At 43.9% G+C, this 14935-nt stretch overlaps 1 pseudogene; it reads right to left on the reverse strand.

The window, feature by feature from the left end:
* Positions 1-14935, reverse strand: part of LOC121557522 — a 47101-nt pseudogene that overhangs the window by 22014 nt on the left and 10152 nt on the right.

The following is a 14935-nucleotide window of genomic DNA, read 5'->3' on the forward strand; positions in this document are numbered from 1 at the left end:
CCCTCTGTGGTTCTTCCTGCTATGCCACCTTGGTTTCTCCCTCAACCAGTGATAGATCTAGGGTTGCTTGAGAGGGTAAGAGATGTTGAGGAAGGAGTAGATTCAGTTGTAAGTGAACATTTAAGAACACAATACTATGCTTTCTTGAATATATTCACAAATGGATCTAAGGACCCTAAAACAGGGAGGACAGGAGCAGCTTTTAGTGTTCCTGAGTTTAAGGTGGCAGTAATGAAAAGAGTAATGAAAAGAGCAATGGATCATTTATCTGTTTGCACAATGGAGTTGTTGGCCATACTATTGGCTGCAGAGTGGGTGGAGGAGGTGTGGCCAGACAGGGTAGTCATCTGATCTGACTCCTGTGCAGTTCTGAAGAGATAAAATTAATGTGTGTCAGAGCAGACAGGATGTATTGTATGAGGTTTTGCAGTGTTTGTATAGGGTGAAACAGATGGGGGTATTTGTGATGTTCCTCTGGGTACCAGCTCATGTGGGAGTAGAGGGGAATGAGGAAGTGTATATTATTGTCAAGCAGGCTCTTAAACATCCTAATGTTGAGATATAATTGTAAATCAGTAAAGCAGAAGCCACGGGATTAATAAGAACAGTGGTTAAAAATAAGTGGCAAGAGTTGTGGAACAGGAAGAGTTAGGGAAGACACCTGTATAAGATCCAGGAAAAGGTGGGGGCAGGGAGGTCCTCAGGCCGAGAGAGAAGGGAGGAAAGTGTAGTCACAAGGCTGAGACTGGGACACACAAGGCTAAATAGTACATTGAAAGTGGTGGGGAAACATCAGACTGGGAGGTGTGATCATTGTCAGGAGGAGATGGAGACAGTGGAACATGTTCTATTTCAGTGCCAGAAATATGTGAGAAAACGTGAGCGATTATTATTAGATTTGAGGAGTAATGGGGTTGAAGAGCCAGGATTAAGTGAACTGCTGGGGAAATCTTCAGGGATGTAGTATTTAACTATGTATTTCGTTTCCTTAGGGAGACGAGTATATTGGGTAGGATTTAGACCTTCACTGTCTCTGGTCCACACACTCCAGTCCAGTTGGTGGCGGTAATGCACCTTAAAGTTGGTGCCAACCGCCATATAAAATCCACAGAAGAAGAAGAAGTCGAAGAAGATGGTCTCTGGAGCAAGTCCAGTGACAGGCAGGCATCAATGTGCCTCGCCGTCTGTTCGGCTTCTCCATATAGTAGGACTCGGATGGTTTGAACTCAGCAACTGCAGTTCATGGACTCCGTGGTAGGTGTAGCAAGCTAGGCTTCACTACTACCAAAATGAAGCACCCATTTGGGTGAAGCTACGTCAGAAAGCACACCACATGTCAATAATAATTCAAGAGTAGCCTTGTAATTTAGTCCTCGTCACAGTGAACAAATCAGCCATCTTGCTTTCGGGTTTCTCTCCATCCTAAACCTCCTGACACATGGCTGGCATTCAAATCAAAGCAATTACATGAGCTAGCTAGCCAAACAAATAGCTTGCCAACTTCAGTTTTGAAACTCCGTGGTGGAATCGGATATTAATTAGCTATATATGTACATTTTTAAAACAATGTTTGCAGGGGAAGAAATGCCCAAAATTAATTAGTTCTACAAATATTTACAAAATGTACAGGAGCTCTTTGCCAAGGTGACCTCACTGCCCCATGGCAAACACGGAATCAATCAATAATTTTGTCAAGGTGTAACTGATAGCCAGCCATTCGATATATCTATATACAGTGGTTTAGAACTTCACCTAGTTATCTTTTGAATGTGGAATGTTTACACTAAACGTACATGTATTATCCATCAGAAATAGGCCTACCGGTGGACAAATATATTTTACCTAATTGTTGTATGCGGAATCGCTGTTCTTGCAGAGTCAGCAACCTTGGCTGCTCTGTATCCGCTGACTGCATACTGCCCTGTCTTTTGCTGTAGGACATTTGTGTTATCGCCGCTTTTCAATATGTTTCTGCCACGCGTAGAACAATGGCATGTAGTGATCTATACAATTCTATTGAGACGTCATAAAACACATACGTTTTTGATAACAGGCACGTGAGGTAGCCACTCTAGGTGCGTTCGTAAATTCACTGTGACTATCTACTCCGATTTCAGAGCACTCTCGTCTGAGTGTGCCAGGGCGCAGAATAACTGATGAATTAACGAAAGCGCAGTAAACGAGGGCAAAAAAAAAAACTTTATGAAATTGTTGCCAGCAGCACACTTACAGTCGCTCTAGATAACAGCCTAACCAGCTCTGCTAGGGCGAGTAAAATGGTCAGAGTGAGGTGTTCTCTCTTTTTTGTGTCTGGAAGTAGCTAGCCAACTTTTAGCCAGTTAGTTTGGGTGCGTCACTGCCACTGTGAGGTCAGAACGTTCTGATCAACCTGCCAGAGCGTCCAGTGTGTGCTCTGAACGCTCCGATAGAGAAACGCTCTGAATCTATGAACAGACAATCTGACAACGCTCTGAATTTACAAATAACTCAGATCGCACTCTGACACACTGGAGGCAATTTACTAAAGTACACTACTTCTTATTGATTTGGGTCAGCCCAATTTCTAATTTGGGTCTCGAGCTGAAAAGGTTTAAGAACCCCTGGGCTAAGGTAATGTAAACAGTCACTCTAGTTTAGATCTCTGGATGGAGTTGAGTTTACGAAGCTATGTAAACTGTAGCCTATCTTCTAATGATATGCTATTATTGATCAGCATAAATCAGTGCAATTTATTATTATAAACTGGGTGGTTTGAGCCCTGAATGCTGATTGGCTGAAAGCCAGGTATGACAAAAAACATATTTTTACTGTTCTCATAGTAACCAGTTTAAAATGCAATAAGGCACCTCGGGGGTTAGTGGTATATGGTCAATATACCATGGCTAATGGCGGTATCCAGGCACTCCGCGTTGCGTCTTACATAAGAACAGCCATTAGCCGTGGTATATTGGCCATATACCACACCTCCTTGGGCCTTATTGCTTAATTATAAACCGGGTGGTTTGAGCACTGAATGCTGATTGGCTGAAAGCTGTGGTATATAATAATATATTACATTTCTATAGCGCTTTTCATAGACTCTCAAAGCCCTTCAAGAGCAAAAAACAAACAAACAAAGGTCAACCGATAGAGGCAAGTCTTTGAAAGTTGCATCCTCCGAAGATGGAGAGGGTCAGTTCATGGCTTGAGCGAAGGGAGCTGGACAGATGATGGTAGATGATGGTGATGGAATCTGCTGATGATTTTGTAGAGGGCGCAGTGGTCTAAGGCACTGCATCGCATCGCAGTGCTAGCTGTGCCACTAGAGATCCTGGTTCGAGTCCAGGCTCTGTCGCAGCCGGCCGCGACCGGGAGACCCATGGGCGGCGCACAATTGGTCCAGCGTCGTCCAAGGTAGGGGAGGGTTTGGCCGGCAGGGATGTGGGTTCGTTTCCTACGGGGGGCCAGTATGGAAAAACTAAATACGTATGCATTCACTAACTGTAAGTCGCTCTGGATAAGAGCGTCTGCTAAATGACTTAAATGTAAGTCTGGGAACCAGCCTGACTCTTATAGCCACTAGACTTCTCCTCTTCCACTCTGTGTAGCACCCACTTTGATGATGCCTCAGCAGCTCTGGGCGCCAGAAAGCTCACCACACAATGTTCAGAATAGTATCCAGTCATCCTCTCTACGAGCCCTCTGCCTCAGCACTGCTGGATTCCTCTATCTCCCATGCCTCTCACGCCTCAGGCGACTCCTCAAATGATGTTCTCAAAAGATCAGGAATTGGCAGCTAGGTGAAACTAAAAAGATGGTACTGTGTACAAATGAATTTTTCAAACAAAAACATTAGCCAGCTAGCAAGCCAAGCCAAAAAGTATATCAGACCGTATACAACGGGTATGACAAAAAAAATGTGTACTGTTTTAATTACGTTGGTAACCAGTTTATAATAGCAATAAGGCACCTCTGGGGTTTGTGTTATATGACCAATATAACACAGCTAATGGCTGTTGTGTCGTGCCTAAGAACAGCCTTTAGTCATGGTACAGTATATTGGCCATATACCACACCCTGTTGTGCATTTTTGCTTAATTATAACATCTCACACATTAGCTAGGCCTTCACACATCATTACTAAATACTGACAACTTACCCCCTACGGTCGATGTCTGCGCCAGTGGAAATCAAATTAGCATAATAAAAACATCCCCATAAAAATCTGTCAGTTAAGCTAAAGTTTTTTATATTTATATTTTTTACATTGGATGCGTCTCAATCCACCGCATCCGCCTATGTCGCATTTCCACATCTGCGGTGAAAGGTGACAGAGCTAAAGCGTGTTTGTCAGACCATGAGACATCCCGAAAATCAGTCTTCTCACAAAATCGTCTGGAGCGTCCGAACAGTTTGGCCTATGAAACTACTACTATGACCCCTCTATGGAAAGATGGGACTCTCACGAACAAGATGGTGTTCTCCATTTTGCTCTACGGCCCTCCCCAGCCGGTCTGCCAACTTCTGTCTGTAGCGTTCGAAAGGCTTGGGCTACACACTAATATGACCCCTCTGTGGAAAGGTGAGCCTCCCACGAACACATACGTCGGTTGTTTAGCTCTAGGACGGCCTCACAAGACTTGTCTGAAGGTCCCTCAGTACCAGTTGAAAAAAATGAATGGAAGTACAGTATATATGAAGACTGTTTAGTGCCAAAAATAATGGCTTAAATACTAATATATATACAGTACCAGTCAAAAGTTTGGACACACCTACTCATTCAAGGGTTTTACTTTATTTTTACTATTTTCTACATTGTAGAATAATAGTGAAGACATCAAAACTATGAAATAACACATATGGAATCATGTAGTAACCAAAAAAGTGTTAAACAAATCAAAATATATTTTATATTTGAGAAGGAAGGAGCTCCTTCAAGACTGTTGGAAAAGCATTCCAGGTGAAGCTGGTTGAGAGAATGCCAAGAGTGTACAAAGCTGTCATCAAGGCAAAGGGTGGCTATTTGAAGAATCTCAAATATAAAATATATTTTGATTTGTTTAACCCTTTTTTGGTTACTACATGATTCCATATGTGTTATTTCATAGTTTTGATGTCTTCACTATTATTCTACAATGTAGAAAATAGTAAAAATAAAGAAAAACCCTTGAATGAGGTGTGTCCAAACTTTTGACTGGTACTGTACATACTGTGTCGGCTGTGTCTGCAGTCTCCTCCCCCTCTGTGTGTTCCGCTCCACTGTTGGGATTAGACATGTCAAAGTCGGAGAGAGCATGCTCTCCGGCCTCCTCGTCATAATCCGTCTGGTAATCATCATAGTCCGTCTGGTAATCATCTGATAACCCTGAGGGAGGAAGAGCGAAAAACACAGGAATTAGAAAGGTACAGTAGGTGTGTGTGTGTGTGTGTGTCCCTCACCTTCCACCAGGACTGGTTTGACAGGCTCAATTCGAGAGACAATCTCTGCCAGGTCAGTGAAGGAGGCATTGGAACATGTGCCCACCTGAGGGACACACAGACAGAGGATCACACTAGACAGTCAACAATAGCCTGGTCTCAAATCTGTTTTTGCCATCTTGCCAACCCCTTATCACAGCAAGGGGTTTCAGCTACCTATTTCCTGGGTTTGAGGGATGCAAAATCCACTTGCCACTTAAATCTCGCTGGATTGATTGCTTTCATTTTACTCCTGCAACTCTTTTATACTCTTGCTTGTGCCTGTCTTTTTTCCCTATTAATGTTACGACCACGGAAATGTTTGCAATGATCTGTCAAACACACCCCGGTAATAGCTGAAATAGCCTCAATGGAATACATTGTATTTCCATTTAATCTATAAGAACGCTAAAGCATTGTCAGGGATTTAACGCACCATCTCGACACTTACATCACAAGAAAGGGAAGAAAAATAACTTCATTTTAATGGGTGTTAATTTTTTGTGGAATTGAAACAAGTAATCCTTTAATACAGTTGAAATGTTTACAAATTAGATGGCTGAATTGAAAGCAACTTCCCGAAAATGAACACTTGGATTATAGTGATATTATGTCTGATCTCGCAAACAATGTAAAGTATGTTTAGATAGGTGAAATCTAGAGCCAAGCATGTTGATTTTTAATCCAAAGGTATCCTACTATTGACACTTGTTAAATTATGCAAGAGACCGTGACAACAACAGTAATTAATGAGGCAGTCTAGACAGTACAGGTGAGTGCAGATAGGGTAGACATAGCAAATGTTTGGTGGTTGCAGCCCTGTTCCACCCCTTTATGTTAATGTGTTCATATGTGCAAAATCATCCTGTGTATTTATGCAAATGAGGTACATATAATTTTCTTTATTTTAACACACAATATCAAAAAAATTACCTGGTACAATTTATATATTAGTGCATTCTAAGAAAAAAAGTGAAATTAGAAAAATGTTATACCTGAATTTCCACCAAAATCCCTGAATTCATTATTTGTCCGTGCCAGTAAAATGTTTTATGTGCTAGAAATGAGTTCATATCTGATGGAATATAAACATTCAAAAAGTTTGGAGTATCTTCATCCATTGTCCAACTGTTGCATTTATTAGAATTGTTTTCAAAATCTTTTAACAATTTTGATGACGTTGCTACTGTAAATTAGGAAACTGCCACACTCCAGTTCCTAACAGGTTCCTAACAGCGAGTGGACGCAATCAGTCAGAAATTACAGTACATTTTTACATTTACATTTTAGTCATTTAGCAGACGCTCTTATCCAGAGCGACTTACAGTTAGTGAGTGCATACATTATTATTATTTTTCATACCCCCGTGGGAATCGAACCCACAACCCTGGCATGCTCTACCAACTGAGCTACATCCCTGCCGGCCATTCCCTCCCCTACCCTAGAAGACGCTGGGCCAATTGTGCGCCGCGCCATGGGTCTCCCGGTCATGGCCGGCTACGACAGAGCCTGGATTCGAACCAGGATCTCTAGTGGTACAGCTAGCACTGCGATGCAGTGCCTTAGACCACTGCGCCACTCGGGAGGTTAAAACCATAAAGTGCCTTGCAAAAGTATTCATCCCCCTTGGTGTTTTTCCTATTTTGTTGCATTACAACCTGGAATTTCATGTAATAATAATAATAATAAGCCATTTAGCAGACGCTTTTATCCAAAGCGACTTACAGTCATGTGTACATACATTTTTACGTATGGGTGGTCCCGGGGATCGAACCCACTACCCTGGCGTTACAAGCGCCATGCTCTACCAATTGAGCTACAGAGGACCACATTAGATTGGATATTTACTCAAGGGTACAGTGGGTCAGCAGTATAGGACACCAACTCAGAAACCTGCTTTATGCTAATGAGAGCTTGAGAGAACACAAACTTATTTACAGAGGATGAAGTTCAGAAAGGGACCTGGTCTCCTGCTGTATGAACCCCATGTAATGGACATACACAAAATATTCCAAATTGGTGAAGTGAAATGAAATAAATAACTTTATTTTGATGGGTGTTCATTTTTTGTGGAATTGAAACAAGTAATAATTTAATACAGTTGAAATGTTTACAAATTAGATGGCTGAAATGAAAGCAACTTCCGAAAATGAACATGAAAATAAATAACGGAAAAGTGATGCATGCATATGTATTCACCCCCTTTGCTATGATGCCCCTAAATAAGATCTGGTGCAACCAATAACCTTCAGAAGTCACATAATTAGTTAAATAAAGTCCACTTGTGTGCAATCCAAGTGTCACATGATCTGTCACATGATCTCAGTATATATATACACCTGTTCTGAAAGGCCCAGGAGTCTGAAACACCACTAAGCAAAAGGCACCATGAAGACCAAGGAACTCTCCAAACAGGTCAGGGACAAAGTTGTGGAGATGTACAGATCAGGGTTGGGTTATAAAAAAATATCAGAAACTTTGAACATCCCACGGAGCACCATTAAATCCATTATAAAAAAAATTGAAAGAATATGGCACCACAACAAACCTGCCAAGAGAGAGCCGCCCACCAAAACTCACGGACCAGGCAAGGAGGGCATTAATCAGAGAGGCAACAAAGAGACCAAATATAACCCTGAAGGAGCTGCAAAGCTCCACAGCGGAGATTGGAGTATCTGTCCATAGGACCACTTTAAGCCGTACACTCCACAGAGCTGGGCTTTACGGAAGAGTGGCCAGAAAAAAAGCCATTGCTTAAAGAAAAAAATAAGCAAACACATTTGGTGTTCGCCAAAAGGCATGTGGGAGACTCCCCAAACATATGGAAGAATGTACTCGGTCAGATGAGACTAAAATTGATCTTTTTGGCCATCAAGGAAAACGCTATGTCTGGCGCAAACCCAACACCTCTCATCACCCCGAGAACACCATCGGCAGGGACTGGGGAACTGGTCAGAATTGAAGGAATGATGGGAATGTGGTTCACCTTACAGCAGGACAATGACCCTAAGCATACTGCTAAAGCAACACTTGAGTGGTTTAAGGGGAAACATTTAAATGTCTTGGAATGGCCTAGTCAAAGCCCAGACCTCAATGCAATTGAGAATCTGTGGTATGACTTAAAGATTGCTGTACACCAGCGGAATCCATCCAACGTGAAGGAGCTGGAGCAGTTTTGCCTTGAAGAATGGGCAAAATCCAAGTGGCTAGATGTGCCAAGCTTATAGAGACATACCCCAAGAGACTTGCAGCTGTAATTGCTGCAAAAGGTGGCTCTACAAAGTATTGACTTTGGGGGGTGAATAGTTATGCACGCTCAAGTTTTCAGTTTTTTTGTCTTATTTCTTGTTTGTTTCACAAGAAAAAACATTGTGCATCTTCAAAGTGGTAGGCATGTTGTGTAAATAAAATTATACAAACCCCCCAAAAATCAATTTTAATTCCAGGTTGTAAGGCAACACAATAGGAAAAATGCCAAGGGGGTGAATACTTTCGCAAGCCACAGTATCAAAACACAACATGAACCAGAAACACAACATGAACCAGAGGTGCGCAAGGTTTATTTTTATTTTAATGTATTTTTATTTTATTTCACCTTTATTTAACCAGGTAAGCCAGTTGAGAACAAGTTCTCATTTACAACTGAGACCTGGCCAAGATAAAGCAAAGCAGTGCGATAAAAACAACAACAAAGAGTTACATATGGGGTAAAACAAAACAAAGTCAAAAATACACCAGAAAATATATATACAGTGTGTTCAAATGTAGCAAGTTATGGAGGTAAGGCAATAAATAGGCCATAGTGCAAAATAATTACAATTAGTATTAACACTGGAATGATAGATGTGCAAGAGATGATGTGCAAATAGAGATACTGGGGTGCAAATGAGCAAAATAAATAACAATATGGGGATGAGGTAGTTGTGTGGGCTAATTTCAGATGGGCTGTGTACAGGTGCAGTGATCGGTAAGGTGCTCTGACAACTGATGCTTAAAGTTAGTGAGGGAGATAAGAGTATCCAGCTTCAGAGATTTTTTCAATTCGTTCCAGTCATTGGCAGCAGAGAACTGGAAGGAATGGCGGCCAAAGGAGGTGTTGGCTTTGGGGATGACCAGTGAGATATACCTGCTGGAGCGCATACTACGGGTGGGTGTTGCTATGGTGACCAATGAGCTAAGATAAGGCGGGGATTTGCCTAGCAGTGATTTATAAATGGCCTGGAGCCAGTGGGTTTGGCGACGAATATGTAGTGAGGACCAGCCAACAAGAGCATACAGGTCACAGTGGTGGGTAGTATATGGGGCTTTGGGGACAAAACGGATGGCACTGTGATAGACTACATCCAATTTGCTGAGAAGAGTGGTTTTGGAGGCTATTTTGTAAATGACATCGCCAAAGTCAAGGATCGGTAGGATAGTCAGTTTTACGAGGGCATGTTTGGCAGCATGAGTGAAGGAGGCTTTGTTGCGAAATAGGAAGCCGATTCTAGATTTAACTTTGGATTGGAGATGCTTAATGTGAGTCTGGAGGAGAGTTTACAGTCTAACCAGACACCTAGGTATTTGTAGTTGTCCACATACTCTAGATCAGACCCGTCGAGAGTAGTGATTCTAGTCGGGTGGGCGGGTGCCAGCAGCGTTCGATTGAAGAGCATGCATTTAGTTTTACTAGTGTTTAAGAGCAGTTGGAGGCTACTGAAGGAGTGTTGTATGGCATTGAAGCTCGTTTGGAGGTTTGTTAACACAGTGTCCAATGAAGGGCCAGATGTATACCAAATGGTGTCGTCTGCGTAGAGGTGGATCTGAGAGTCACCAGCAGCAAGAGCGACATCATTGATATACACAGAGAATAGAGTCGGCCCGAGACTTGAACCCTGTGGCACACCCATAGAGACTGCCAGAGGTCCAGACAACAGGCCCTCCGATTTGACACATTGAACTCTACCTGAGAAGTAGTTGGTGAACCAGGCGAGGCAGTCATTTGAGAAACTAAGGCTATTTAGTCTGCCATTAAGAATGCGGTGATTGACAGAGTCAAAAGCCTTGGCCAGGTCGATGAAGACAGCTGCACAGTACTGTCTTTTATCGATCGCGGTTATTATATCGTTTAGGACCTTGAGCGTGGCTGAGGTACACCCATGACCAGCTCGGAAACCAGATTGCATAGCGGAGAAGGTACGGTGGGATTCTAAATGGTCGGTGATCTGTTTGTTAACTTGGCTTTCAAATACTTTCGAAAGGCAGGGCAGGATGATATAGGTCTGTAACAGTTTGGATCTAGAGTGTCACCCCCTTTGAAGAGGGGGATGACCGCGGCAGCTTTCCAATCTCTGGGGATCTCAGACGATACGAAAGAGAGGTTGAACAGGCTGGTGATAGGGGTTGCGACAATTTCGGTTGCTAATTTTAGAAAGAAAGGGTCCAGATTGTCTAGCCCAGCTGATTTGTAGGAGTCCAAATTTTGCAGCTCTTTCAGAACATCAGCTATCTGAATTTGGGTGAAGGAGAAGTGGGTGGGGGGGGCATGGGCAAGTTGCAGTGGAGAGTGCACAGCTGGTGGCCGGGGTAGGGGTAGCCAGGTGGAAAGCATGGCCAGCCGTAGCAAAATGCCGTTGAAATTTTCGATTATCATAGATTTATCGGTAGTGACAGTGTTTCCTAGCCTCAGTGCAGTGGGCAGCTGGGAGGAGGTGCTCTTATTCTCCATGGACTTTACAGTGTCCCAAAACTTTTTGGAGTTAGTGCTACAGGATGCACATTTCTGTTTGAAAAAGTTAGCCTTTGCTTTCCTAACTGATTGTGTATATTGGTTCCTGACTTCCCTGAAAAGTTGCATATCGCGGGGGCTGTTCGATGCTAATGCCGTACGCCACAGGATGTTTTTGTGCTGGTCAAGGGCAGTCAAGTCTGGTGTGAACCAGGGGCTATATCAGTTCTTAGTTCTGAATTTTTTGAATGGGGCATGCTTATTTAAGATGGAGAGGAAAGCACTTTTAAAGAAAGTGCTTTCTTTACATTATTATTTATTATTTCTGACATTACGACATCATTTCTACCTGTCAAGTACTGTCTGTTTGATGATGTCACTGGTCAATAGTAAACTGGGACCTAAAGGACCAACAGAAATAAAAATTGTACATACTGAATGTTGTCCCACAATGGGAAAGCCGATCAATATCTGCTGTTTGAGTCAATGGGAGTGGTGGAGCTGGAGGAGTACTAGCATGGTACGTACCGATGGCACTGAGTGCATGCTGCATCTCCAGTGTGAAGGCTGTTAGAGGCACCTCCAATGACACAGGCAGGATAGTCACAGTGGACAGGTTATTGGTGGGTTTGTGTAGGAACAGGCCACTAGCTACAGTGAGGGAAAATAGTATTTGATCCCCTGCTGATTTTTTACGTTTGACAACTGACAAAGACATGATCAGTCTATAATTTTAATAGTACGTTTATTTGAACAGTGTGAGACAGAAGTACAACAAAAAAATCCAGAAAAACGCATGTCAAAAATGTTATAAATTGATTTGCATTTTCATGAGGGAAATAAGTATTTGACCCCTCTGCAAAACATGACTTAGTACTTGGTGGCAAAACCCTTGTTGGCAATCACAGAGGTCAGACGTTTCTTGTAGTTGGCCACCAGGTTTGCACACATCTCAGGAGGGATTTTGTTCCACTCCTCTTTGCAGATCTTCTCCAAGTCATTAAGGTTTCGAGGCTGACGTTTGGCAACTCTTACCTTCAGCTCCCTCCACAGATTTTCTTTGGGATTAAGGTCTGGATTCTGGCTAGGCCACTCCAGGACCTTAATGTGCTTCTTCTTGAGCCACTCCTTTGTTGCCTTGGCCGTGTGTTTTGGGTCATTGTCATGCTGGAATACCCATCCATGACCCTTTTTCAATGCCCTGGCTGAGGGAAGGAGGTTCTCACCCAAGATTTGATGGTACATGGTCCCGTCCACTGTCCCTTTGATGCGGTGAAGTTGTCCTGGCCCTTAGCATAAAAACACCCCCAAAGCATAATGTTTCCACCTCCATGTTTGACGGTGGGGATGGTGTTCTTGGGGTCATAGGCAGCATTCCTCCTCCTCCAAACACAGCGAGTTGAGTTGATGCCAAAGAGCTCGATTTTGGTCTCATCTGACCACAACACTTTCACCCAGTTCTCCTCTGAATCATTCAGATGTTCATGGCAAACTTCAAACGGCCATGTATATGTGCTTTCTTGAGCAGGGGGACCTTGCGGGCGCTGCAGGATTTCAGTCCTTCACGGTGTAGTGTGTTACCAATTGTTTTCTTCAAATCAAATCAAATCAAATTTTATTGGTCACATGCGCCGAATACAACAGGTGCAGACATTACAGTGAAATGCTTACTTACAGCCCTTAACCAACAGTGCATTTATTTTAAACAAAAAAGTAAGAATAAAACAACAACAAAAAAAGTGTTGAGAAAAAAAGAGCAGAAGTAAAATAAAGTGACAGTAGGGAGGCTATATATACAGTAAAATAAAGTGACAGTAGGGAGGCTATATATACAGGGGGGTACCGTTGCAGAGTCAATGTGCGGGGGCACCGGCTAGTTGAGGTAGTTGAGGTAATATGTACATGTGGGTAGAGTTAAAGTGACTATGCATAAATACTTACTTAACAGAGTAGCAGCAGCGTAAAAAGGATGGGGTGGGGGGCAGTGCAAATAGTCCGGGTAGCCATGATTAGCTGTTCAGGAGTCTTATGGCTTGGGGGTAGAAGCTGTTGAGAAGTCTTTTGGACCTAGACTTGGCACTCCGGTACCGCTTGCCGTGCGGTAGCAGAGAAAACAGTCTATGACTAGGGTGGCTGGAGTCTTTGACAATTTTGAGGGCCTTCCTCTGACACCGCCTGGTATAGAGGTCCTGGATGGCAGGGAGCTTTGCCCCAGTGATGTACTGGGCCGTACGCACTACTCTCTGTAGTGCCTTGCGGTCAGAGGCCAAGCAGTTGCCATACCAGGCGGTGATGCAACCAGTCAGGATGCTCTCGATGGTGCAGCTGTAGAATTTTTTGAGGATCTGAGGACCCATGCCAAATCTTTTTAGTCTCCTGAGGGGGAATAGGCTTTGTCGTGCCCTCTTCACGACTGTCTTGGTGTGTTTGGACCATGATAGTTCGTTGGTGATGTGGACACCAAGGAACTTGAAGCTCTCAACCTGTTCCACTACAGCCCCGTCGATGAGAATGGGGGGCGTGATCAGTCCTCTTTTTTTTCCTGTAGTCCACAATCATCTCCTTTGTCTTGGTCACGTTGAGGGAGAGGTTGTTGTCCTGGCACCACACGGCCAGATCTCTGACCTCCTCCCTATAGGCTGTCTCATCGTTGTCGGTGATCAGGCCTACCACTGTTGTGTCGTCGGCAAACTTAATGATGGTGTTGGAGTCGTGCCTGGCCATGCAGTCATGGGTGAACAGAGAGTACAGGAGGGGACTGAGCACGCACCCCTGAGGGGCCCCCGTGTTGAGGATCAGTGTGGCAGATGTGTTGTTACCTACCCTTACCACCTGGGGGCGGCCCATCAGGAAGTCCAGGATCCAGTTGCAGAGGGAGGTGTTTAGTCCCAGGATCCTTAGCTTAGTGATGAGCTTAGAGGGCCCTATGGTGTTGAATGCTGAGCTGTAGTCAATGAATAGCATTCTCACGTAGGTGTTCCTCTTGTCCAGGTGGGAAAGGGCAGTGTGGAGTGCGATAGAGATTGCATCATCTGTGGATCTGTTGGGGCGGTATGCAAATTGGAGTGGGTCTAGGGTTTCTGGGATTATGCTGTTGATGTGAGCCATGACCAGTCTTTCAAAGCACTTCATGGCTACAGACGTCAGTGCTACGGGTCGGTAGTCATTTAGGCAGGTTATCTTAGAGTTCTTGGGCACGGGGACTATGGTGGTCTGCTTGAAACATGTTGGTATTACAGACTCAGTCAGGGAGAGGTTGAAAATGTCAGTGAAGACACTTGCCAGTTGGTCAGCACATGCTCGGAGTACACGTCCTGGTAATCCGTCTGGCCCTGCGGCCTTGTGAATGTTGACCTGCTTAAAAGTCTTACTCACATCGGCTACGGAGAGCGTGATCACATAGTCGTCCGGAACAGCTGGTGCTCTCATGCATGCTTCTGTGTTGCTTGCCTCGAAGCGAGCATAGAAGTGTTTAGCTCGTCTGGTAGGCTTGTGTCACTGGGCAGCTCGCGGCTGTGCTTCCCTTTGTAGTCTGTAATAGTTTTCAAGCCCTGCCACATCCGACGAGCGTCAGAGCCAGTGTAGTATGATTCAATCTTAGACCTGTATTGACTCTTTGCCTGTTTGATGGTTCGTCGGAGGTCATAGCGGGATTTCTTATAAGCGTCCGGGTTAGAGTCCCGTTCCTTGAAAGCGGCAGCTCTACCCTTTAGCTCAGTGCGGATGTTTCCTGTAATCCATGGCTTCTGGTTGGGGTATGTACGTCACGGTCACTGTGGGGACGACATCATC

This window comes from Coregonus clupeaformis, chromosome 18 (assembly GCF_020615455.1).
Source record: "Coregonus clupeaformis isolate EN_2021a chromosome 18, ASM2061545v1, whole genome shotgun sequence".
Taxonomy (NCBI): Eukaryota; Metazoa; Chordata; class Actinopteri; order Salmoniformes; family Salmonidae; genus Coregonus; species Coregonus clupeaformis.